At 40.8% G+C, this 27,792-nt stretch overlaps 1 long non-coding RNA gene across 1 annotated transcript; it reads right to left on the bottom strand.

Annotated features, from left to right (window-relative positions):
• Nucleotides 1-27,478, bottom strand: LOC125642559 (uncharacterized). Its single transcript, XR_007358440.2, has 6 exons — nucleotides 27,362-27,478; nucleotides 20,298-20,394; nucleotides 20,095-20,176; nucleotides 19,046-19,109; nucleotides 132-556; nucleotides 1-39 (listed from the first exon to the last, which is right to left on the bottom strand). It is a non-coding gene; the product is annotated as an uncharacterized LOC125642559 (long non-coding RNA).
• Between the last annotated feature and the right edge of the window lie 314 nt (nucleotides 27,479-27,792).

Below are 27,792 nucleotides of genomic sequence, written 5' to 3'. Positions count from 1 at the left end.
TACCAGTAATTGTATTTGTCATAGTCTCCTTCTGCTGTCCTGCAACAGAAACAGTTGGGACAGTTGGTAAATATAACTACTTTTGAATCCAGTCAAGATGTTTTGCAATAAGCAGAAACAATTGTTCGTACCTATTCTAGTGGTCATCTAGTGAACGGCTTCCGTACAGGAATAGGTCAATGATGCGGAAGTCCTTCTGCTTCTAGTCAGGCAATCTGCAACCTTTGTGAAGAGATACTCAGCTATGAAACAGCTCTTTTCAATTTCCTGGCACTTAATTGTAGGTGGGGAGGTTAAAACAGAGTCTAAGCTTGGTTCACCAAAGAATCATGGGTGGCAAAGACACCAAGGAGCCAACAATACCACCCCTACTCTTTCTGATTTCCTTGTCATCATCAGGAGAAGGTATAGAGAAGCAGCATCTTCTGTTCACAGGGCTTTGCCTTTAACAGGAGAATAAGGTGTAGAATGGGATATTTCTTCTCTTCTGATCTCTCCCTCTGCTCTTGGATCCCGAAGACAAGTCTGCTGTCTTGGTTCTTTCTATCTCCTCCATCTGCCTCGTGACAGGTGTAAAAGAGAGGGAAATAAGAGAATTAGAAAGTATAGTGAAGGAAGTTGATAGAGTGGAGAACTGCAGTGAGGCCGTACTCCCTGGTCAAGGAGATAAAAGAATTGAAGAGGGGCAAACTGGGGCTTAATCAAAGGTGTGGGGGCTCATTCACAATTCTTTTGTCAAAGCTTACTAATAGGTGGAGCAATAAGTTTGCCTCTGATTTTCTCTGTCATAGGATGGGAAAATATTTCTTCCACCCCACCCCCGCCCCAGTTTGCAAACGCTTTGCACTTGACAACACTTTGTGTAATGGTACTTTTACTGTATTCCATACATACTCAGTTTCCCCATGTTGTTTGTATGGGACTTTCACACAACAACAAGAAAAAATATTTAAACACTAAATAAATGTGATTTGAAAACCACCAAAATTGGCAGGAGTAAATTAAACTCTTTTCAGTGTAGTTTTTGCATTGAATGGATGCCCTTTTGTTTAGAGTTTGCATAAGGCCAAAATATAAGTAAAAATTAATAAACTAATAATTTTAACTCCTTTTAAAAATTATTTCCCCGACGGTATAATAAACGTTGGAAATTCTAGTATCTTCTAATTTCTAGGACCAAAGAGTTTACCAAAGATTCCCATTCTCCCACACTAATCTTGAGTGTCATGCACAGAGCCATCTTTACATATCTTCTGCCAAGCCACCAATCTTACCTTTTTTTCCATTTCCAAATCAGTTATCTAGATGGCCAAATGACCTCAACTGTGGGTACAAATGGATGCGAGTACAAACTTGTACCCTCAATTACCGCACCTTTAGTTCATGGGTACAAAAACAGAGGACAGCTTTTGGAAATCTTGCCCCAAATGATATTTGCAGAACTGAAAGAATTTTCAATGAGGGGTGCTCAGAAGCTTGTGGGCCCCTTCTATGCACAGCAAACATAGAAATGTATTCGTTTTCTGCAAACTTTCATGTTGGTTGGTAACAAGGGTTTGGTTCCTGCCATTTGCCCACCATCCCATCTTCCATTAAAATGCAATTAGGATGCTCAGCTCACAGGACATGCAGCTTGCAAGTTTCAGTCTTTCTGACCTTTCTGCACAATGAGTCACGAGAATAGCATTAGAAGCTTTTACAGTGCATCTTTGAGTATCTATGCCCCAATGAAGAAGGATACAGCATTGGGACTGCAGATGTGTGAACATTGGGATGGTATTTCCAAAAAATGTGGATTCTGGAGAGACCACTCTTTGAGTAATAGCATATGCCCAGAAGCTGCATGTGAAACTTTTTCTCACTGTAGCAGACATAATTTCAGGCATCAGAGAGGCTAATCATTAGCATTACTACTCTATTATCTCCTAAACCTTAGCTCAAACTTTCAGCTAGTTTAATATGGAGATCCAAATGTAAAGTTTAATGCTGGAGTATAAAGGAAAAACTTTGAAATCTTAAATCTGTGCATTTTCTTTACCCTCCATAAAGGCAATCAGCATTTTTCCTCAAAGACTGATCTACATTTCTTCATACTGCATTGATATTAGGTTTGTGAGCACGTCATTGATTTCTAATTTGCCCTTCCAAGAATAGTTTTAAATGTCAAAGTTCTGGCAAATGAGATTTAAGGAACTGATAAGCGTCAGAGAAGGAATCTGTTGTTAATTCCTTATTAACTAACAACTCCTGATAAATATTGACAACCTAAGATACCGAGCTTTCATGTCTCAACCCAACCTAATAAGCCACGTGGTCTTTTGCAGAAAGGTAATATACCGACGTAGTGAATAAATATAAAGGCCATTTGCAATAGTTTACTTTACATACAAATGACGATTCCAAATTTTTACATTTTATAACTATCTTCTGTCACGCCTTTGTTAACAGTATTGTTCCACCAAGTGACAAATGTGCTTATTTATATACTTTGGAAGTTATCTTTTCACTGTGATTTTCATTTGGCACAAAGCCCTACAAACTACAATGATGGATATCCTTGAAAGACTGAAAGGTGGGTTTGTGAATGAAGCCTAGTGAGATTAATTTTAAAAAGCCCTAAGGTTTAATAGCCATGTTGCATTCCACTAAGATATAACATGCATATCATTCACATTACAAATTTAGGTTTCAGAGTAGCAGTCATGTTAGTCTGTACTGCAAAAAGAAAAGGAGGACTTGTGGCACCTTGGAGACTAACCAATTTATTTGAGCATAAGCTTTCGTGAGCTACAGCTCACTTCATTGGATGCATTCGGTGCACTGCATTCCCGTGGACTGAATGCATCTGATGAAGTGAGCTGTAGCTCACTAAAGCTTATGCTCACATAAATTTGTTAGTCTCTAAGGTGCCACAAGTCCTCCTTTTCTTATTACAAATTTAGTATTTGAAAATATATGCTTGGAACACATGATAAAAATACTGTTTGAATGTTCCTTAATGTGTCTTATTACTTACCTTAAGTTTTAAGGTGAATACTATTTGCAACTATTTGAATAACAAGCTGTCAAGGTTCCTTCCCCACTGTGCTTCTGGTTCAAAATGATCCCCAAAAAATCTCAAATTGATCCCACCACTCTGCCACCATGTCAAGGTTCCTTCCCCACTCTGAACTCTAGGGTACAGATGTGGGGACCTGCATGAAAGACCCCTTTAGCTTATTTATACCAGCTTAGGTTAAAACTTCCCCACGGTACAAACTGTTTTACCTTTTGTCCCTGGACCTTAAGCTACCACCACCAAAGTGTCTAACAAAAGTAACAGGGGAAGTGCCCACTTGGAAACGTCTCCCCCTCAAAATATCCCCCCAAGCACTACACCCCCTTTCCTGGGAAAGGCTTGATAAAAATCCTCACCAATTTGCATAGGTGAACACAGATCCAAACCCTTGGATCTTAAGAAGAATGAAAAAGCAATCAGGTTCTTAAAAGAAGAATTTTAATTAAAGAAAAAGTAAAAGAATCATCTCTGTAAAATCAGGATGGTAAATACCTTACAGGGTAATCAGATTCAAAATATAGAGAATCCCTCTAGGCAAAACCTTAAGTTACAAAAAGACTCAAAAACAGGAATATACATTCCATTCAGCACAACTTATTTTATCAGCCATTTAAACAAAACAGAATCTAATGCATATCTAGCTAGCTTGCTTACTAAATCTTTACAGGAGTTCTGACCTGCATTCCTGCCCTGGTCCCGGCAAAAGCATTACTCAGACAGAGCCTTTGTTTCCCCCCCACCTCCAACTTTGAAAGTATCTTGTCTCCTCATTGGTCATTTTGGTCAGGTGCCAGTGAGGTTGTCTTAGCTTCTTAACCCTTTACAGGTGAAAGGGGTTTTCTTCTGGGCAGGAGGGATTTAAAGGTGTTTACCCTTCCCTTTATATTTATGACACAAGCATACTGAAAAACTGTGTCTCAACAGTAGAGCAAGTTGCATTGTCTCTGGTGCCCTATGGATATCTGCAGACAGGGGCATATCTGTATCGTCCTATAAGATACGTAGGTATGCTACTGACCAGTATAGACCCACATGTTAAAGCGACATCCTGTACATATTTTCCTGTCATTCATGGAAGTTTTAGTCGCTGTGACAGCACTGGTTGCCCATTAAGTGTTGCCTTCCTTACACTGTCCATACAAGAGATCTTGGTTTGAAGCAGGTAGGTTAATGCACAGCATATTTCTATTAGCAAGGTAATGAATTTATATGTCTTGTGTAATGTAACACTCATAATAAAAGAATCAATAGTCAACGCTGTCAGTTTAAAATCTATAGCCACGCAGAGCACAAACACTTTCCTTTAGAAAAGCATGGGTGGACACAAGCTGCTAGAATAAGGAAATGCTACTCAAAAATGTAGTTTACATATAATGTAGGTTGTTAAACTCCCAAGAAAATTGACAAACCTGATTGGTTTCAAACACCCTCTCCACACATACAATGAATCAATGTCAAGACAATATAGGCCACTATGAATATATTACATAAACTTTGTGCATTTTGGAAATAGACAATGGTGTCTTTATGCGAGCACAGGCATGTGTTGCAACACAACAGAGGCATCTGTGCCTGAAACCTTGACCATTAAAGGCCTACTATAGGTTTTGACACTGGTATCAATGGGCACTACTGTGGAACCTAAGTCAATAATGCCTTAATTTTAGCAGCTACTCCTGCTCAATGTTTGCAAATACAGAGGGTGCTCAGAGAGAAACTGGTGAGCTTCTGCTATACAACAGCTGTGAGCCACTGAGAGGGATGTCCTTGGGATTTATGGAGCCCTATGCAGTATTATTAAACTGGTGCCCCTATGCCCGATGGCAACCTGCACTCGTATGTGTATTTTAGATAAGGGTGGTCTTTTGAAGGATTTATTTAAAAAACATGTCTGGAGAGCCAAGATTTAAGGCTAAAGATGAATTCTCAGATTGTGCATCTAAAATCTATGCAAGGATTTTTTAGAGATCTGATTTTATAATCTTCAGCAACACACTAATGAAATATTTTTAAAGAAAATTTTAAACTAAGGTCCTGTAGACTAACATGTTCTGAGTAAATATTACAGTAGTGCACAACTGTTTTTGTCAGTAAATTCAGAAACTGACAGACAGCTGCAGCTGCACAGGAGCCAGCAAACAGAGCTGTAAACAGGACTTTGAGTGGGAGTTTACAAGGGGAGTTTGGGGTGAAGACTAGAAGAACCAGGCAGAGGAACAGACAGGCTAGTGAAGGGAGTGTGTGGTGTTCTGGCACTGTTGTGGTGCTCATTGGGGGATTGTTTTGCTGTGGGTGGTTTGTGTTTCCCAGACTAACAGGACTTAGGTAAGAAGGCGATGACAGATACAGAGGCAGCAGTGATAGTGACCCAAGTCGTGGAAGGCACAATGAAGATGACTGGATGTAGAAGCTGCGGCATGTACATGATCCTGGAGGGGGTACCTGAAAAGAGTTTCGTCTGCATGAAGTGCCGCGTGATAGAGATGATGGAAGAAAAGATCTGAGGATTGGAGATGCAGGTGGAAACTTTGATTGAGTTTAGAAGGGGATTCAAGCAGATGGAGCAAAGACATGAGGAGGCTTAAGGGAAAAGCTCAGACTTGCAGATGGAAGCAGGACCAAAGAACTCTGAGGGGAGACTGCTGGGTGAGGAACGTGGACAGTGAAAGCATGTTACTAAGAGAACCAGGCAGAGGAAAAGACAGGCTAGTGAAGGAGAAACAGAGCTCAGGAACAGGTTTGCGCAGTTGGAAAATGAAGAAGGGGTACAGCAGGTGGTTACTGAAGGTGGGAGGGCAAGGAAGAAGAGAAGAGCAACTAGTCCTATAGGAAGAGAGGAAGAGTCAATGGCGATAACAACACCAAATATGAGTCCCAGGAGGATACAGGATGGGTTGCAGAGGATTGCAAGGGAGAACAGGAATCGAGAAGACTTGCAGCCAGAGGGAACGGGGATAGACTGGAGAATTACACCATCACCAGGAAAAGGCAGGTCTACATGATTGCAGACACCTTACTGAGAAGAATAGACAGGCCTGTAACCAGAGCTGATCCAGAGAACAGAAGGGTGTGCTGTCTGCCGGGTGCTAAGGTACGGGATGTGGACCTGAGGCTGAAGAGGATCCTAACAGGAGCAGGAAAGAATCCATTGATTGTTCTTCATGTGGGAACAAATGGAACGTATCAAGGGAGACTATGCCAGGCTGGGGAAGACACTTAAGGAAATCGAGGTGCAGGTGATCTTCAGTGGGATTCTGCCTGTTCCTAGAGAAGGGCAACAAAGGTGTGACAAAATTATGATGATCAATATATGGCTCAGGCAGTGGTGCTATAAGGAGGGCTTTGGGATGTATGGCCACTGGGAGGCATTCATGGACAGAGGACTGTTCTCTCGGGATGGACTTCACCTGAGTAGGGAGGGCAATAGACTTCTAGGATAGAGGCTGGCACAACTGATTAAGAGAACTTTAAACGAGGAATTTGGGGGAGATGGTTGGGAGATGTCCAAGTAATCTCCGCGCTGGATTTTAACATTGAAAGGGAAGAAAACACAGTAAGAAAGGATACAGCCGTGGGTAGGAGAATGGACATAAGGAGGAAGGGTGGTCTAGATACCAGTCTAATAGGTGATACTGGCGGTAGAATGTCTGTGACTAATCAGGCAAAGAATGTGAATGAAGCCAAACATCAAAAATTAAGATGTTTGTACACCAATGCGAGGAGCCTGGGTAACAAAATGGAGGAACTAGAGTTACTGGTGCAGGAAGTGAAACCAGCTATTATAGGAATAACAGAAACTTGGTGGAATAGTAGTCATGACTGGGCTACAGGTATTGCAGGGTATGTGCAGAAAGACAGAAATAAAGGCAAAGGTGGTGGAATAGCATTGTATATCAATGATGAGGTAGACTGTAAAGAAATAAGAAGGGATGGAATGGATAAGACAGAGTCTGTCTGGGCAAAAAGCACATTGGGGAAGAAAACTACTAGAGCCTCCCCTGGGATAGTGCTTGGGGTATGCTATAGACCGCCGGGATCTAATTTGGATATGGATAGAGACCTCTTTAATGTTTTTAATGAAGTAAATACTAATGGGAATTGTGTGATCATGGGAGACTTTTACTTCCCAGATATAGACTGGAGGACAAGTGGTAGTAATAATAATAGGGCGCAGATTTTCCTGGATACGATAGCTGATGGATTCCTTCACCAAGTAGTTGCTGAACCAACAAGAGGGAATGCCATTTTAGATGTGGTTTTGGTGAGTAGTGAAGACCTCACAGAAGAAATGGTTGTAGGGGACAACCTTTGTTCAAGCGATCATGAGCTAATTCATTTCAAACTAAATAGAAGGATAAACAAAAATAGATCTGTGACTATGGTTTTTGATTTCAAAAGGGCTCACTTAAAAAAATTAAGGAAATTAGTTAGGGAAGTAGACTGGACTGAAGAACTTGTGGATCTAAAGGTGTAGGAGGCCTGGAATTACTTCAAGTCAAAGTTGCAGAAACTATCAGAAGCCTGAATCCCAAGAAAGGGGAAAAAATTCATAGGGAGGAGTTGTAGACCAAGCTGGATGAGCAAGCATCTCACAGAGGTAATTAAGAAAAAGCAGAAAGCCTACAAGGGTGGGATCAGCAAGGAAAGCTACCTTATTGAGGCCAGAACATGTAAGGATAAAGTGAGAAAGGCCAAAAGCCATGTAGAGTTGGACCTTGCAAAGGGAATTAAAACCAATAGTAAAAGGTTCTATAGTCATATAAATAAGAAAACAAAGAAAGAAGAAGTGGGACCGCTAAACACTGAGGCTGGAATAGAGATTAAGGATAATTTAGGCATGGCCTAATATCTAAACAAATACTTTACCGCAGTCTTTAATGAGGCTAATGAGGAGCTTAGGGATAATGGCAGGATGACAAATAGGAATGAGGATATGGAGGCAGATATTACTACATCCGAGGTAGAAGCCAAACTCAAACAGCTTAATGGGACTAAATTGGGGGGCTCAGATAATATTCATCCAAGCATACTAAAGGAACTGGCACATGAAATTGCAAGCCCATTAGCAAGAATTTTTAATGAATCTGTAAACTCAGGGGTTGTATTGTATGACTGGAGAATTGCTAACATAGTTCCTATTTTTAAGAAAGGGAAAAAACGTGATCTGGGTAACTACAGGCCTGTTAGTTTGACATCTATAGTATGCAAGGTCTTGGAAAAAAATTTGAAGGAGAAAGTAGTTAAGAACATTGAGGTCAATGGTAATTGGGACAAAATACAACTTTTTTACAAAAGGTAGATCATGCCAAACCAACCTGATCTCCTTCTTTGAGAAGGTAACAGATTTTTTTAGACAGAGGAAATGCAGTGGATCTAATTTACCTCGATTTCAGTAAGGCACTTGATACGGTTCCACATGGGGAATTATTAGTTAACTTGGAAAAGATGGGGATTAATATGAAAATTGAAAGGTGGATAAGGAACTGGTAAAAGGGGAGACTAAAGCAGGTCATACTGAACTGTCAGGCTGGAGGGAAGTTACTAGTGGAGTTCCTCAGGGATCGGTTTTGGGACCAATCTTATTTAATCTTTTTATTACTGACCTTGGCACAAAAGTGGGAATGTGGTAATAAAGTTTGTGGATGACACAAAGCTGGGAGGTATGGCCAATATAGAGAAGGACCGGGATATCATACAGAAAGATCTGGATGACTTTGTAAACTGGAGTAATAGGATGAAATTTAATAGTGAAAAGTGCAAGGTCATGCATTTAGGGATTAATAACGGGATTTTTTATTATAAACTGGGGACTCATCAGTTGGAAGTAACAGAGGAGGAGAAGGATCTCGGAGTATTGGTTGATCAGAGGATGACTGTGAGCCGCCAATGTGATGTGGCCATGAAAAAAGCTAATGCGGTCTTGGGATGCATCAGGCAAGGTATTTCCAGTAGAGATAACGAGGTGTTAGTACCGTTATACGAGGCACTGGTGAGATCTCATCTGGAATACTGTGTGCAGTTCTGGTCTCCCATGTTTAGGAAGGATGAATTCAAACTGGAACAGGTACAGAGAAGGGCTACTGGGATGATCCGAGGAATGAAAAACCTGTCTTATGAAAGGAGACTCAAAGAGCTTGGCTTGTTTAGCCTAACCAAAAGAAGGCTGAGGTGAGATATGATTGCTCTCTATAAATATTTCAGCGGGATAAACACCAGGGAGGGAGAGGAATTATTTAAGCTCAGTAACAATGTGAACACAAGAACAAATGGATATAAACTGGCCATCAGGAAGTTTAGACTTGAAATTAGACAAAGGTTTCTAAGCATCAGAGGAGTGAAGTTCTGGAACAGCCTTCCAAGGGGAACAGTGGGGGCAAAAGACATATCTGGCTTGATTAAGCTTATCGAGGGGATGGGTATGATGGGATAGCATAATTTTGGCAATTAATTGATCTTTGACTATTAGCGGTAAGTATGCCCAATGGCCTATGATGGGATGTTAGATGGGGTGGGAACTGAGTCACTACAGAGAATTATTTCCTGAATGTCTGGCTGGTGAGTCTTACCCACATGCTCCGGGTTTATCTGCGGTCGGGAAGGAATTTTCCTCCAGGGCAGACTGGCAGAGGTCACTTGCTGGAGGATTCTCTGCACCTTGAAGTCTTTAAACCGTGATTTGAGGACTTCAGTAGCTCAGACATAGGTCAGGGGTTTATTGCAGGAGTGGGTGGGTGAGATTCTGTGGCCTGCGTTGTGCAGGAGCTCAGACTAGATGATCATAATGGTGCCTTCTGACCTTAAAGTCTATGAGTCTATGTACCTGGGGGTTGGCAAATGCCTGTTAAATGGCTTCATTGCCACTTGAATGGCTCTTTAACAGTTTCAGTGTTGTACTAATAGTTCTGGCAGGCTGGAAGCCTTTTTCATTTTTAAATACTAGATCCCCTCCAGAGGAAGGCTCACCCGGTTGCAGCAGCCAGCTATGGTGGGAGCCTGCAGGAACCGTCAGAACAGGGATAGGAAAAGGGTGGACACTAAGACCCAGTGGTGCCCCAAATTTTTGGGTGCCCTATGCCGCCGTGTATGCCTAAGGATTGCCCTGTGTGCATCCCTTGCAAGACACTCAATCCAGCTGTATAGGGGCTGTCTGCAGCAGGATACTTCTGTCTTCCCCTAACTCCCAGGGAATGTGCTCCTGAAGATAATAGAGTAGGGTCCTCCTCTGCTGTTCCATGGCTTTGTGATGGAGAAGATTTTTCCCTTCTTCCTCTTCCTCCCCCAGCCCACCTACTAGGGCTTGGTGCAGGATTTGGGCCTAAGAACATTAAAAGAATCATCAACGAAATATTATTTTCAGCCTCCTGCTGTAAAAGTCATATCCATTTATTTCTTAGTGAAATTTGTTTTCAGTCTTTTTATCCACAATAAGGAATAATATTTACCCACTGAAATGTAACTCACTTAATGTTTGTGAGGTGCTTAGATACTATGTGATAAGTCTAAATAACTGGCCTGAATTTCAGACCTACTGAGCTCCTACAACTCTCAGTGTGGCAAAAAGAGAATTGTCAGTGCTCAGCAACTCTGAAAATCAGGCCACGATGGGTCGATTTAGGAATCTAACTTTGGGACCTCTCTTTTGAAAAAAGGTGGCTGTAACTCTGGCTGCAGAAGTCTGTCTTAGGCCATTGTGGACAAAAAATTGAAATGCAGGATTTTAAAAAAAATATTGACTCAATATGAAACATGACATTTTATATTCTCATGTCAGTGAAAGCAATGAAAATAAGAAAAACTCTTATATTGAGTACATGCAGCTGGGTTGCTAGTTGCTGTTTGCACTATACCCCAAACTATTTCTGACTTTGTTGGACAATTGGTATTGGCATCTTACCCATCCATCCTTTATGTGGAGAGTGGAGGTAGGAGGAGTACAGGAAACAAATTATGTTCTCTGATAAACGATAAAAGTCCTCTTCAGGGCTCATTATCAATAAAAAGGAGCTTTACTACTTTGAGTTGCAATTGGAAATATGTTATTATATATTATTATTATTATTAATATAAATATATGTTAATATATCTTTCAATACATGATGTTGTCTAAATTCCTGATGATAACTGATATTTATGCACTAAAATTTCTCCATACTAAAGTTGGTCTCTTGTGATTTTTGGAGTATTTTTTCAGACATTTGGCTCCAGCAATATGCTTGAAGATGTATGCACTGTTTTTGTAAGGACTTTAAGCTTGGGCCAAAATAAAACTGAAACTTGTAGATTCTGGTGGTTAAATCCTTTTTAAGGCATCATCTCCTTCCTTTGGCTTTCAGCCAATGGTTCAGTTCTGGGGAAATGAAGAGTTCATTGGCCTTAAAAGCTAATTGCTGTCTTTTCCCCTCCCCCATTCTCACACAAACTTGTAAGGAGTTTCGGACTTTCCTATAAGTCCTCCATGATTATGATTATAGTATCTCTGCCAACCTAATATGCAGTTTTTTCCCCTATTAGAAATACACTAGAATCTGCCTATACAGCTGGACCATCCTTTGTATTTAAATCCAAAATCCCTATATTTCCCACAGAATGATACTAAATCTGAGGCCCATGTCTCTATTGCTAATACAGACGCACAATATTCTGTTAGGAATCTGGTTTGCTCGAACAGTCAGAGAGGGGACTGGACCAACACCCAAGAACTTCACAACTGAAATTGACAGGTCAAGGCCATCTATACTATCAGTCTACCTTTACTTGAATGGTGAGAGATGAGATAAATAAGTATACAGCAGTCATACGTCTCAGTCTTTATCAGAGTGGAAGAGAAGGGAGCTTAGAAGATGGGCTTTCCCTGGGCATTGAGCACTGTATTGTTCAATAGCTCCAGCAATTCTAAGAGAAATTTTAGTTAACAAATGAGACAATTCCAGAGATTTAGGCCAGTGGTGGCCATAAAAATTCCTGTATCTTGGTGCTGCTCACCTTTTGAGAACCTTGTTTGGTTGTTTATTTTGTTTTTGGCATGGAGACATTCCCTGTGTTTTCACAACATTCTGATAGTATAGAGCATCAAGAGTCCTATCCTTGCTCCAGTTCCATGCACATGTATCCAAATGAAATTGGAGCTTTAACATGTTAAGATTAAAATGTATTTGTTTATTTTATCTCTGCCTGTCTTATGCTCTAGGCACCACATATAAAATAAAAAGGCAGTAACTGATACCAGTGCAGAGGAACACCAAACCTCCTAAGATAGTCAGCAGTGTGCCAGCTGCACCATGACTTGGAGGCAAGATTTGAAGGTGCATCAGCTGCTAGGACCTATAATCCTGGTGAGGCCCAATAAGCACTCAGGAACAATGCTAAAGTGAAGAGATATTTTACCAGGGCTAACAGAAAAGGGAAAGGTTCCTATAGCTGGAGCAGTGACATATCCAAGGTAGACATAGCAATTCCTAGCTTGGCCCGATTGTCAAATCCAAAGGAGGCTTAGGACATAGTCCAGTACCTGGTATACCCTTTCCAGTCCATTATTATAGGTAATAAGGGAACCTGCAGGTTTCCTGGCTGGGATCAATCCACTGTATCTCTCTCACTAGGGCCCCCTCTACATTGACCAACTACTGCTGCTATATGGCACCTGCGAGCAGACTGCTACAGCTGCAGTAGCAATTAAGCTAGAAGGCCTTCCACAGTGTCTGTGTTTGATCATATTAAAGAAGTTCTGTATAAAAATCACAAATGAGTTTGATTCCCCATAGTATAAATTCCAGGGTATTACTAATTAAGAGGTCTCTTGGTTTTTGGTACTGTTTCTCTCCCTCTATGTGTGAAACTTGCAAGCTGCTAATTGTGTTAGTACATTCTAAGACAGAGTCTGTTCTCAAAGCAATTCTTTGTAACAACAACTACTCACACAGAGAGAGACTCAAAGCAATACTCTGTAACAACAGAAACAGCACTCAGAGACTCCCCACCCTTTTATTGTATTCATCTCGCTTTGTTAACAATTGTGATTAACATAGAGGATGTATGTGGATGGATGCTTGGTGTGGATAATAACTGAATGATCAGGGAGGTGCCAGCCTAAGAATCCAGTGTCCATCAGCTGAAGAAGGCATCAAGTGGAAATCACCAGAGGACCCCGGAGGGCAGACTGGAATCCACCCAACAGCCTCAAGGATGGGAGAACCAAAGAACAAGGTAACATCTGGCAGCATGGAGCCGTCAGGAATGTGCTATCTGCTGATTGATTCAGCAACAGCATGATGAAACAATTCCCATAGACTGGTATAGGAAGAAATTCCTATAAAAATGGACTCCAGAAAGTGAGAACTTTGGGGTCTGATTCTGCTAACCAACTTCCAGGAGCATCCAATGAGCATCTGACAAGGCCCTGCTCCCTCCTCATGTCCAGGCCACCTGGCCAGGGGCTTGGCATGAGCAACTCTAAGGCTGGTAACTACGATAACAACCTTGCAGAACCTCTGTGTGTGTGTGTGTGTGTGAATAAATATGAAATTGAATGGAATGTTATAGCTATAACTAACTGCTTACTATGATTCTTTCTATAGTCACAATAAATGTGGAATTTTGCCTTTTCCCCTTTAATTAGATCCTGCTGGTTTTTATTTTATTGGTATAACATTTGGTCATATATCATTACCTGGTACAATGACAGTAACATGTTTTCTAGGGCCCAACAGCCTCTCAGAGCGCACCAATAGCCTTCCTTAGGCTCCTACCCTTCTAAGGCCCTGGACTGGCTGATGCCTGTGAATCCCTTCAGCAGTCCTCTGACTGTATGGCCCCTGCTCAAGTCTCTGCTCTTTCTCACAAGTTCTGCACAGACTGCTGACTGCTTTCTGCAATGACGGCCACTCACAATCTGCACTGCACTCAGATCCTCAGCTTCTTCTCTCTTGAGTGACTTTCCTACCCACTATGCAATTCCTCAGCTTCCCGGCAGCCAGCTCTACATCCAGCTAGCCAGGTAACCCATGGAGAGAGACAATCAGCACAAGCTAGGGTCACTTCTTCAGACAGACTTTCAGATTTTCCACCCACTGCCCCTCTGGCTAAGGGGACTAGGTTTGCATTTCCCCTTTGGAAGTTCATAGGTCTGTGGGGAGGGAGCTGATGGGAATAGTAGTTTCCTGTTTAACACATGCATCACAATACACACATTGACGAAATCTAAAGTAATAAACAAAAAGACAAACCCCACCCAGCCACCTCAGTCATAACCCTGGTTTCTGCTAAATGATAAAGAACTCTTTGGAAGCATCCTTCATAGCATGCTTGGTCTACCCTGACCAGAATACGTTTCATTAGAACATTTGAAACTGAGAAATGCATGGCAACATCAGTTTTGCCACCTGTTGCTCTAGTGATTTGGGGTACCTTTCATGATGAAAGGCTGGTGACTCATGAATTTTCCCTTATTCAAAGGGAAGCCAGTAAGATGGCCATATTTTCCTACAGGTCATCTGCATGTGGAAGTGAGGCTGCCCTTAATAAAGGCGGTAGCCACCTTCCATTGTTTTCAATGAGACTGAAGCCATGAGCTAGTCTCATTTGGAAAAGAGCACTTTCTCCTTCCAAATTGAAAAGGAGTACTTGTGGCACCTTAGAGACTAACCAATTTATTTGAGCATGCTCAAATAAATTGGTTAGTCTCTAAGGTGCCACAAGTACTCCTTTTCTTTTTGCGAATACAGACTAACACGGCTGTTCCTCTGAATCCTTCCAAATTAGAATTCTTTGTTTCATCCAAAGTTTATGAAGCTCCACTAAATATTATTTTGGTATCAGTGAAACAAAAACAAGGTGGGTGAATTCTCATGCCAGAAAAAGCATATTCAAAGGAACCAGGGATAGTGAGAAGTCTGCTGTTTTGATGAGACCATTGCAGGACTGAGATTTCTGATGTGTAGTACAACTGGTTGAAAACTTTTTGTTCAAACATTTGATAGAAAATTGTTTTTCAGCTAAATGGAAATTTTTACAAAAATCTATTTTCACTGAAAAATAGTTTAAGTTTTTACACACACAAAATTTAAAAGGTTTGCTCTCCTGACCAGCTCTAATTCACAGATGCAATGTAATATGTGTAACCCTTCTGCCAGGTGGAGCCAGCAGCAACAAGGGCTGGATTCAGTATCCAGGGGTTCCTTTTTAACAATACAACACAAAACCAGCTCAAGCCCCAACCCAGTGACCTAGGACAATTACAGACCACCCCCTGGGTGCCTCTAAGAGGCAATACTTTCCCACTCACAAGCAGAGTTTGAGTGTAGCAAAAACTTTTAATAAAAGGCAGGAAGTCACTCAGAAATAATTTGGGAAAACACCACAACTAGGGTTCACAAACATAAGACCCACCCCCAAGTCCTTCTCCCCTCAGGTTCTTAAGTCCAGTAACCCAAAACTCCCTTTAATGTGCTCATCCCTTCTCTGTACCCCATTCACAGTTGCTGTCCTTAGCCAGTGCAGCCTCAGAGGTTCGTCCACACAGTTCACCTCCCACCCTGTGTGGAGGAGGTGGTGGTAAGGAGGTACCTTACACGCTCCACTGCTCACGCACTCGTTTGTCACCCCAACAGCTGATTGCCGCAGCTGCTTGTTGCTCCTTTCCACCAGCCACCCACTTGCCAAGATATCTGCAGCTCCCCCCTCCTCCCTTAACACAGCTCTCAGTGATTTCAGCTATTAGTGGGGGAACCTCACTGCTGGTGAACGCTGTCTTAAAGTAGGTCTAATACTTAGACCTAGGTATCAGTGATTTCAGCTCTGCAGTGTGTAACAAGACTCTCAATTGAGTCTAAATTAGCTCTTTTATTATACTATAGAGAGAGGGTCAAACAGTATCTAGAATCCTTGAACAGGGCCCACACCACCAGGTACAAGTACCTGTCCTCATCCTCTCTAAACTCATTGGACTGTGGAACCCATGTCCCTTGCCTAGTGAGTGCCATTGAGTTGAGGGTGAGTCCCTCCATCGGGGTATGAGAGGTACAGTTTTGCTGCCCTCGGTTCACACAACAAGGATAACAATCCTTTATTACTCCTGGCTCAATAACACGAAGACTGGGGATCCAACACCAGCCACAGGTGATCATTTGGGCAAGCAATCCCATCATGCTGAGCAGGTAGGCAAGGTGGGTGTGTCCATGCAAATGGGATCAGCTCCTGAAGTCTTTTTCCACAGCTCACCACTAGATGTCAGGGGAGAGCTCATTCAGACTCTGCTTACATCTGGATTGATTCGTATTGGTTGCAAGTGCATATGTGCATACATGCTGTCTGGGACAAAGAGGAGTCATAAACTTAGGACTTGCTTGAAGTTGGTGAAATCACGGGTTATAGAAATATTTAAAAAATTGCCTCATGAGGCAATGAAAAGCAGACAATGTCACAGATTTACATAAAACACAGTAGATCTGAGACACAAGAGTAAAAACATACACCTCTACCCCGATATAACGCGACCCGATATAACATGAATTCAGCTATAACGTGGTAAAGCAGCCCTCTGGGGGGGAGGGGCTGCATGCTCCGATGGATCAGCGTGTCTGGCTCTGACATGCTGCTCTGAGCAGCGTGTTAAGGGTGCCGGGCTGGGGCTGAGGGGTTGAATAAGGGGCAGAGGGTCTCGGGGTGTGGTCAGGACACAGGGAGCAGGGGGGTTGGGTAGGGGGTGGGATCCTGGGGCTGATTAGGGTTGGGGGGGTCTCTGGAGGGGGCGGTCAGGGGACAAGGAGCAGGGAGGCCTAGATAGGGGGTGGGGTCTTGGGAGGGGAGGTTAGGGGCAGGGGGGTCTCTGAATGGGTTAGTCAGGGGACAAGGAGTGGGACAAGGAGGGAGGTACTGCATACTCCGTGTTAGTGCTAACAAAAATGATTTGCTGACTATTAATACTGGAAATGCTCGAGGCCAAAGCAAGTTCAATATAATTGGTTTCACCTATAACGCGGTAAGATTTTTTGGCTCCCGAGGACCACGTTATATCGGGGTAGCGGTGTACTTAGAAAATTACGTCCTATTGAAAAATAATGCTATTCATATGAAACCATGGATACATAATATAAATCTGAATTTATATTATAAAGTTTGTATTGCATTAAAGTATGCAATGTATTAGTGCAAATAACAAAGCCGTTTCCCCCATCAGGTGACACCACAATTTCAGTTGGAAAAGCCTCTCTGACTTCACATAACTTAGTAGCTTTCCCTGCTAAACTAATGTGGTGAGCTAGCATAGCATGAAGAAGTTAAGTATCTGTGAAGTTCATGGACTGGTGAAGAGGGAGGACCAATTTGCCAGCATCTGAATTACTGACAGACTGAATGACCCATGTCTAGGCTTGTCATGTTATTTTACATTACAAATTGTAACATGATCCAATGGAACATAACTTGACATAACCTAAAAAAAAAATTACTTCTGTAGTAGATTGAGAGATTTTTCAAGGTTACAAGTGTCTGATTGATCTGCAAAAGCTCAATAACAACAACTACAGTGGCCTTTAGCTGGCGCTTATTGGTAAGGCTAAGAAGTCAACCATTAGCCTTAACATCACTCAGCATTAAGTTTTCTGATACTTACCTGTGCAACTACATCTCCCAGTCTACCCAAATTATAAATCTTAGTTCTTACTGTGACAGCACTTTCCCATATTCACTATGTTTCCAATTTCCATTCCAGTTCCATTAGCTTTGTGTCACACTTATTCATGGTGCATGGAGGGAGGGAGCCTTAAATACAAGACAAGGGTAACTATGTTATTTAAATTTTTTAGAAAAAGAAATGTAGCCGTTTTTCCTCCTGCAAAATCCCTCTCCATTCTACTTGGACCACAGAAAATACTTTTTTTTGCTTTGCACTCTTACTCTGTGGTGGATTGGAAAAATAATAAAGTGGTTCATTTAGGCAGGCACAGAGGGGAGCACAGGCTTCCAAGGTCAATGCTATACATTCATCAGATCTCAGTGTATTTTGAGGGACTTTTTAAACCCCTTACAATTTAAAAACTGAAAATTGGCCAGCAGTTACTCTTAATATGGCCTAATTACTTGGCTGTTTGGAAAACTAAAACCCAACTGAGCTGATGAAGTTTATAGTCAGCTCCTGTGCGTGGGTTACATCTTTTTTCACCTTAGAAGTTTCATTAGAAGTTTCAACACATGGATTCAAGGTCTTTCCCTTCTTGATAAATACATACAAAACCACTAGTGTCAATCAGAGTCATGCATGTATGACAGGGAGAACAGGTCTTTTAGTTATACATGTCTACCAGACACTGGCATCCCTAGATTGAGTCAATGATTTGCAAAGATTTACAATGTATATTAGATTCATGTATATGCTATTTGAAAAGAGAGTAACAAAACACACATTAACTTAATAGGCTTTGGAGCATTTATGCTCTAATGTCTAAATTACAGTCAAAGGGAAAAAAGGACTAAAATAATGCATATGCATCACTATGCATTTACTCATTTCTAACTAGCATGGTTTAGTCTGTCATTTACCATTCAGTGTTGTTGTAGCCATATTGGTCCCAGAATATTAAACACAAAAGGCGGGTGAGCCCTTATTGGTCCAGCTTCTGTTGGTGAGAGAGACAAGCTTCTGAGCGTACACAGAGCTCTTCTTCAGTTCCTGAGGAAGAGCTCTCTGTGTAAGTTCGAAAGCTTGTCTGTCTCACGAACAGAAGTTGGTCCAAGAAAAAATATTGCCTCATGCACCTTGTCTATCTACCATACAGACATTTTCATCCATCACTTTTCCTTTCATACACCTATTATATAAAAGGAAATTAACATAAAATAATGTAATATTTAGGAATGTGATTTTAAAAAAATGTTGAAATTGGACTATCACTTTATCCCAGCTCACTATTTTCACACAATAATTTTAATGCACGGTTTATATATATCAGTGTGTGCACAAATTGTGCATATAGTCTATAAAAATAAGTTTACCTCAGGCTTGTTGCTGACAGAGTTTTGTTGTAAAAACTTTTGATGAATAGACAGCATCTAATTCCTGAGCAAAAAAAAAACCTAAGTTACTTGCAATCATTATTCCAAATGGAAAAATTAATTGTAAATAACTGGAAGTCAATTAAGGCTGGGTTCTGCTGGGTAATGCAAATCTTTTATAGTTTTGTTTCAGTTAACTGCCTCATTAATGATTTATAGATGTGTATACAGCTGTGGGAACCATAGCATTATCTAATGCACTCAGAGAATAATTACATATGAAAAGAACTACACTGCTCAAGGGAAAATCTCTGAAATTGCTTACTGCCTTAACTTCAACCATATTAAAATGCAATGCATTTAGAAATAGGCTGTGATGTTTTATCATGTTTTTGAGTCATAAGGTTGCCAGTTTTTAAAAGGAAATTAGAAATTTTCCCCTATAAGAAAATGTTTGCATACTTCTCTAATACATGGTGTGCAAAACCATCAAGGTTTAACAAAGAAAGTAAGCAATTTAAGAGCCCAATTCATAAACATTCCCTTTGTTCATCTGTTATGTGAAAGAATGAGAAAGGTATGCAGTAAAACCTTTTATAAGGTATAAGCATACATACTTTTGATTTATGTGCCTCCACAGGTAATTTTGGAAAGAATGGAAGCCAGGAAATGCCCCCATGCCTGTAGTCATTTTTTGAAGACTATGTTCGTATACTGTCACATATTCTTTTTGTCCCAAGAATTTTTTCCATTTCTTACAGGACGCTAGATGAGGCAGTTGCACATTTTGTCTGTGATGTGTGTAGGCAGCAGCAGGGAACACCAGAAAAATTGCTGTGCCTGCAGGAACACGTGGACACTCTCTGTGCCTGATTTTCCTCTCACCCCAGTGGAGATCAAGGGGTGCTTTTCTGTTTGCAAAACTTATCATAGAACAGACAGACAGATACCACTGAGTTGCATGAAGGGTCTTGCTCCACATGGCCAACTAGAGATCTGAGTTCTACCCTCAGCTGTCTCAGTGACCTGCTGTGATCTTAGGCAATTACCGTACTCCTCCCGACCTCATTTTCCTCTTCTTCAAAATGGGGTGATGGTTTTTATCTTCATTTGTCAGTCATTTTGAGATCTCTGGATGAAGAATGCGACAGAATAGCTGGGCGTTATTATTAGGGTAGTGAAGTCACAGGATTTAGAGTCAGACACAGATCTCTGGAGACCTGTACTCCTTGTCTTTTGTGGCATATATTACCTCTCTCAACTCTTCTGAATTGTGTATGCTCCCAATGAGTCCATCTCTGACTCCCTTCCTTTTAGCATAAAGAAGAGGATTTCACTAATGAGAAAATCTGAAACATAAGAGTATTGGATCTTAATTTTGCTTTTTGTGGATGTGCAAGAGAAAAAATAAATAATACAATATAAAGGCATAGGAAACCTAAATAGAGAAGCATCTTGTGCGAGGAAAAATACTGAAATACTTCAAAGTCTCACGAAAGCTCATGCTCAAATAAATTGGTTAGTCTCTAAGGTGCCACAAGTACTCCTTTTCTTTTTGCAAATACAGACTAACACGGCTGTTCCTCTGAAACCGTTCAAAGTACTCTGTATATTTTGTGTTGGGGGTAATTGTTTTGTTTGCAGAGCAATACCCCACTTTTCAGTGTGTGAAACCTGTTTCTCCAATGCACAGAAATGCATGAATGACTGGGAGTAACAATCAGATAAGGTGGCTAATGCTGGACAAGATCACCCAAGAAGATAAGGATGAAATGGGAATTAATTTTGTCCATGTGTGGCTGGGATTTTAAATTTAAAGTGAATGAGACCCACAATAAGATTTCCCTCAGTTATTTCAATACAAACATGGCACCTATTAAAACCAATTTGCTTATACTACAATAGCAGGCAGATAGAAAAGATGTATTAGCCATCTAACGCTAATTTTTATAGCTCCTCTTTTCCATTGGAAATGCCACAGCCTGTCAAAATTAAACCACAAGATCCATTATGTTAAATGGTAATGGTTACAACTTTTATTAATTAATGATATGATAACATATAATCAGCATAGAACATGTACCCCAATCAGAGCTGAACACACTGATTACTCTCAGAAAAATAAAATAATCAATGATGGACTCTAATCAGAATCATCAATGCAAATACTTACACATTTTGGAAAGGAATTAAAAATCCAGGCCTGAACCCAAACTTGAATTTAAAAATTAGGGTCTCTCTCCATAAGTTTCAGCCAGGACCACATATCTGACTTCCCCACCTCTCCAAAATAACTACACTAATTACCTCATCTGTGTTACTCCTGGTTGTCTCAGATTTCCAGTAGGATATCCCCAGAAATTCATAGCTGTAGGTACACCATTTCCAGGTGTGCTATAAAACAAACCATGCTGAGTTACTTATCCTGCAGTGTAAATGGATAGTAGGATGAGATGGAGTAGGTAGTATAGGTAGGTAGTAGGATGAGATGGCCTTGCAACACCTAACTTGCATGGCTCCCCTACTGGGCTCCAGCTGTCATCAGATCTCGTCTCCTGCTTCTGTGTCGGGAAGCACTTTGGGGAGACAGTCTCCACTGCTTCTATGGCAATAAGGAAAATACATTATGGTGATATTCATCAGAAGTGGGTTGGGTCTGTGTCCTTATGTCAGTGTTTTAGTGAAGACTGATAACTGGAAAATTTGAAATATTTATATATTTCAGTTACAGGGGATCCAAGAAAAAAATGAAATTTTAAGAAGAGAGGGATTTTATAGTGTTTAGAAAATAAAAACTGTTGGCAAACCTGGTGAAATAATTATCTAGATACTCAAATTGAACCTTTCAGATGGTTAAAAATATGGTAATATAATGTGAGTTCTACAGATTTATACAGTTTTAAGTGTAAAAGTAATAACACAACCTTAACTAAGAAGGTAATAGGGTATCTCCTTTACATGAAAATTGTATACACAAAATTGTACATATTGAAAAGGAGCACACTGCGTGTAGAAAACATATAAGCACTACATTAGCAGCATGACTTTGCAATCTGTAGGTTTTTAGGATTATGCCACTCAAAAACTTTTGTCAATATTAAACATTAAATTAAAGTAGGTGTGCACTGCGGGGCCATGTGCTATTTTCCCATTTAATTAAAATGCAAAAAGCATGGGTACTTTAAACTGCAACTCGGTCTTTCTTCAGTACTATGACACCAACAGCAGGCTACCCCTATGTAAGAATACAAGAAAATATAAAAGATAGATGCTACTTAACCTTTCACAGAATGAACATTCATCTCTAAACAAATTATCTGTAGTCTAATGCATGTTGAACATCATGTAATTACGTCTTTTAGTGCAGCAAGTCATAGATGTTCCTTTGATAGCTGCTATTATATAATGGGCGGGAGTTGAGAGTACTGCTGTGAAAAATTACTGATTTTCATCTTGAACACCAAAAGTGAAGCTTTTTTTTTCTATTTCACATATTGTTCTATTTTCTACCAGTGAATAGAGATTTTTGTGGCAAAAGTCAGCAAATTTCTGTCTCTCCTCTTGATCCTGAATTTTCATGAATTTTCTGATATGATTTTCACAAGGGAAAGGACCAATTTTGAAGGAACCGCCACCTTCCCCCCCGCGCAAGTTTTCAAGAAATTGTCATTTTCTATTGGCAGAAATGGCCTTTGACTTTGTGAAAATTTTAAGGAACAAAATGTTCATTTTTTTCCACACAAAACCTTAACTATGTAAGGTTTCCCCACCAACATATATCTTCAGGAGTCTACACTAGTGATCTGATGTGAAATTATATTGAAGTCAAAGGCGCAATCTATTGAGACATTTTGTTTCCAAAAAATGAAATGCTCCCCTTGTGCTCTGCCTCATTGAAAGGTACATCCTCAACCACGTTTTGAACCTTGTTGGGGTTCCCAAACAGTGTAACCACGATTTCCACTACATCACAATGGGAGTTGCCAGGGTTCTAGATATCCTATCAGCTGCATTGACTGTGGCTTGTAAATGGTTTTGGCCACTACTTTGCCCTCATTAATAAGGGCTTGAACTTGAGCCCTGTCATTCTGGGGCAATTCTAAGTTCAGGAATTTAGAATAGTTCAGGAAATCTTATTTGGTGAGAAGGGCCTGATAATCTGAGATCCTAAACTGAAGGCTAGTAGATGTAAAGACATTTCTCTGTGTATTGGCCCCTGGGCATGGTTGCCTGGATCTTTCTATGGTCACCTGGACCACCAAGGAGTTTGGGGCAGGGTGGGTTAACAAGAACCCTGTTCCCTTATTTGGGGCAATGGATCACTTCTCTCCCCTCTTAGGGACAGGGGCATAGGTAGCCAGTGTATATCACACAGCCCTTGCTTGTTTCGTATGGCTTTGTTTACCACTTGAGCAACCCAACTGAAGCCCGTAGGCTGCAGGTATCCAGGAGCTTATGTTGAGGGTCCTTGGCCTCCTCTGTGGAGATCTGCAGCTCTTCAGACTCTCTCCATAGCAGCTGCTGAATCTGTGCATGATTGTTCAGGGGAGATGGAGAGGCTGGAGTGATAACCGCATCAGGTGATGGAGAACTATACCCATGGGAACCAGCAGTACTGGCGGATCCAGCTCATCTTTCTTTCTTCTTCTGCGGGCTCAGAGAGTTCAGATTGACCCCTTGAAGGAGTGGAGTGCTAAGATTCTTTGTTGGAAGGGATTGATTCCAAGTTAACTTGCATACAGGTTCAAAAATCCCCAAATAAGGCTAGTATGAGGGGTTGAAACAAGGCTGTGGTGGTTCCCAAGGCATTGGGTACCACCAGTCCCAAGGGGGAAATTCCTTTCTGTATGGCCCAGGCTGTTTCCATTAAATTCTCAACTCTCCTTTCTGGGCTGAATTCCTTGAGAGAAGATGGTACCACCAGTACATCCAACTCTCCCAAAGATGAAAAGTTCTGATCTGAGTCTATTGGTGGTGCTGACAGACCCACTGAGCGGGAATCATGGCTAGTGGATGGGATGGGGATTGACTTTCTGGAGTCCTGGATTCCCACAGGTGTTTGTATCTCACTGGTGAGGAGCAGTCCCAATAACAAGGGAAATTGTGGGTCGGGGATGATGAAGATATGATCAGGAGAGGTTTAAATTGCTGGTACCTTCAGAGGACTGATACCACTGGAGAAGCTTTAGATGGTGACTCTTTACAGGGCTTGGTGAATGAGACTCAAACCTCACAGTCTTTGAAGGTATGGCAGTTCCTGGTCTTGGTGTTTTGTTTTAGGTGGCATCATAGTCAGTGCTGGAGTTGATGCAAAGGCTAGAACTGAAGTAGTCTTCATCCTATGAGTCTTTTGAACATGCCCATGCAAGTTAGGTGAACATAACTCCTCATGGCTTGGGTGTGAAGGCTCACTGGACTTCAATGGAGTAGGGAGGGATTTCTCCTTTTAGAAGATCTGTTTTTATGTTTGTGAGAGTGTCCTTTACTTTGATGAGAGAAAGGATCCTTCCTTCTGCCCTTCTCCATTCTGGAGTCAGACATAGAAGTAGGGGGTGCGCACCTTGCTGACTCTGGCTGATGTACGGGGTGAGATACGTGCCTCTCCAAGACTGTAGAGGCAGTGCCAGTGGTCATCACTGACCAGAAAGGAGCAAGAAATGCAGTTTTTGAAGCCTGGAATCCTGAGCATAATCTAAGTCCTGTGCCAGGAGACCAGGATGGTTCCCCAGGTTGGGGATTTTAACACTAACTAATTAGAATGATCAAAACATTAACAACTAAGAATAATATCAAAACTTTGAATATTTACAGGAAGAAGAGAAAGGAGAAGCTCCAGATGCTGGATGATTCTGACTCAGGCCATGCAGTGATAAGAAGGAACAGGAGAGGCAGGCAGACTGCCCCGCCCCTTATACCCTTGGTTCAGAAACTGAGGAAAACAGGTGTGCGGGTACAGACTAATGGACACTACTTGCAAGAATTCTTGTCTCAGGCATATGGAGCATATGCAAAGCCGACAATGCAATACACAGAGGGACCAGCACTTCAAGAAGAATCATTAAATATTCAGAAACATTTTCTCAGAATGAAAGCCACAAATATTTCCACTAAGCTTTCCTGAATGACAGAAAGAAATTTTTTATTATCATTTCATTAAATACCCATGAAGAACATGGTAGGGAAAAATATGGTGGCATAGCTGGCATACCATTTTCTAAACAGCAAAATCATACAGTAACATCTCTGATTTACTGTATTTTACCAGAAATTAACTGTAAATTGAATTAGAGTTGAATAAGTTCTGCATGCTGTTTTTAGCTATAAACCACATATTTTCATACATTATATCAAAGAATAAAAATAGAAACTCAAATCACTATGGTTTTAGTATGGAAAAGGCCTTACCAAATCAATATCCACAGTCTGTAAAAAGATCTTGTGTCAGATTTTTATGTTTCTCAGAGTTGCTTAATCAGAGGCAAAATATACAGAACAAATTAGACAATATTACTTCTTACTCTTTTTAGAAAAAGCATAAAAGACTGAATTACAAAGTAGGAGATACATAGACAATCCCAGCAAGTTGCAGTCTTGTAGAAGTTGAGAACCAGACTGTAATGGTGAGGAAATGCCCAATGTGTGGAAGGCATTATACTTCTAGAAAATATATAGAGCTGAGCTTGAAGGAGGTAGACTATGAGGCTGACCACAAATGAAGTTGGAAGATGTAATTCTGAGGGATTTGAAAAACCTAACCCTCCTACCCTTACTCTTTCCAAAAGAAGAAGACTTGCAAAGGATCATTCAAGATGGAAGTTCATTATATGCACTATCAGGCTGCATCATAGCCATGTGAATTTTCTTCTGTTGCTTCAACAAAGTAGGAGTAATATTTTACTGCAAATAACTTTACCAACTTAAAACACACCTCATGAAGACACAATAGCCATGCACAGCAGCTATGCCATTGAGCATTTTTCATTTATGAAGTTTGATGTTAAGGGTTTGTAAATCAGACATAAAAAGGGGACACAAGTCCCTAAAAGAAGTTCAAATTAATGGTGTGTTGGGGAGGGTGGGTGTGTGGCCTATCAGCTCCCAGCTCTCCTCTGGCTGGCCAACAAGAGGCGGAGAGCTGAGGGATTAGGAAAAGCCATTCTCCCTTCTTTCCAAGCTATTTATTACACTTCTGGCCCAATCAATATCCTCACCCTATGAGATGGGGGACATTTTCCCTTGATTAAGTTTGACATTAAGGGTGTGTAAATCAGATGTAAAATGCTATTCACACTAAACTGAAGTCTGACACTACAAAATTTCAGCCTGAATTTACCTTTACTAGTTTTAAACAGTAGTTATTGTCATATTACACAATTCTTAAGATAGGTTTCAGAGTAGCAGCCGTGTTAGTCTGTATTCACAAAAAGAAAAGGAGTACTTGTGGCACCTTAAAGACTAACCAATTTATTTGAGCATAAGCTTTTGTGAGCTACAGCTCACTTCATCAGATGCATCTTAAGATAGGCATTTTTAAAACTTGTGTAACTCATGCCTTTGATTATGTGGCCACAGGCTGTTGGCATTTTGGAACAAATTACAAAAAAATCACCACTGCACGATCATGGCTGAAACATTCAGATAAAAAAGTCTGTCAGCATACAGTAATTTAATGAACTGTAATGAAGTTATTATACTTAAACCAAATTTCTTCCAATCTGCCAAAGGCATTTGATTCTCAAGTCTAAAATTTTAAAAATAAGGCATTTTTGAGTTACCTAAATTTTACAATATGCCTAAAAAAATACTCATGACTAGTGAGTAACCCCCACTCATTCATGTTCACCAATCTCAGAATTGGAGGAGTGGGATGTTACCAAACTTTTAAAAAAAATCAAAAATCAAAATATTTCACCCTTGGTTTATGAATAAACACGACGACTTGACAAATGGTTAATTAAATCAGAAAATAGTGTGTTGGAAAGCTGGAGATTATCTGAACCAAAATCCAGATCTCAACACACAAACTTTGGCAGTCACTTTGAAAAGTAAACTCCAATCAGAAATTTTCTCAAAAGGCTATGATCAGTTTGTAACTTATTGAGGCCACTGATACGCAGCATCCTGCGCTGCTGGTTGCTCCTACTGCTGCAGCCAAAACTGCAGGAGTTTTCCAGCTGGATCACTGCATTCAATAAGAATGTTGACTCACGGAACATAGCTCCTGCTGGGCTAGGCTGTGCTTCCTGAACACCCTGGACAGACTTAGCCAGTGAGGTACGCAGGAGAGGTACCGTATAATTTCCACAGGTGACTTACCTAATGTATTCCATTCCAATGAACCAAGTCTGTACTTGGAACAGATGGTGAACGCAGCTTCAGTAGTTTTGCAGGAAGCCGGAGCACAAAAATTCAGAGAATACAGTACTTCTACTGACAATCTGCTGAAAAATAAAAATTCTGTCAGACTATTGTATTTGTGGCTCCCAGACACAGTTAAACTCCAAGCGTAGCTGTTTTCAAGTTTTCTTATGATTCAAGTGGAGAAGTCTGCAAACCAGTTGCAAGTGCCCCTTTCAGTTATGTCTGCAATTCACAAGTGTCAACATTTTAGCAGAGAAAACAAAATATAAATCTGATGTAAGTTTAAAAAAAGAGAGTATCTAGGAAATGTCACACAAAGGACTGGAGTAGTCTGAATTTGCTAAAAGTCTCTACAAAAGGAACAGGAGTGGGGACTGAAAGGAGAA

This window comes from Caretta caretta, chromosome 9, assembly GCF_965140235.1.
Source record: "Caretta caretta isolate rCarCar2 chromosome 9, rCarCar1.hap1, whole genome shotgun sequence".
Taxonomy (NCBI): Eukaryota; Metazoa; Chordata; order Testudines; family Cheloniidae; genus Caretta; species Caretta caretta.
The sequence above is the reverse complement of the archived record's forward strand: the minus strand, read 5'-3'. Positions and strand labels throughout refer to the sequence as shown.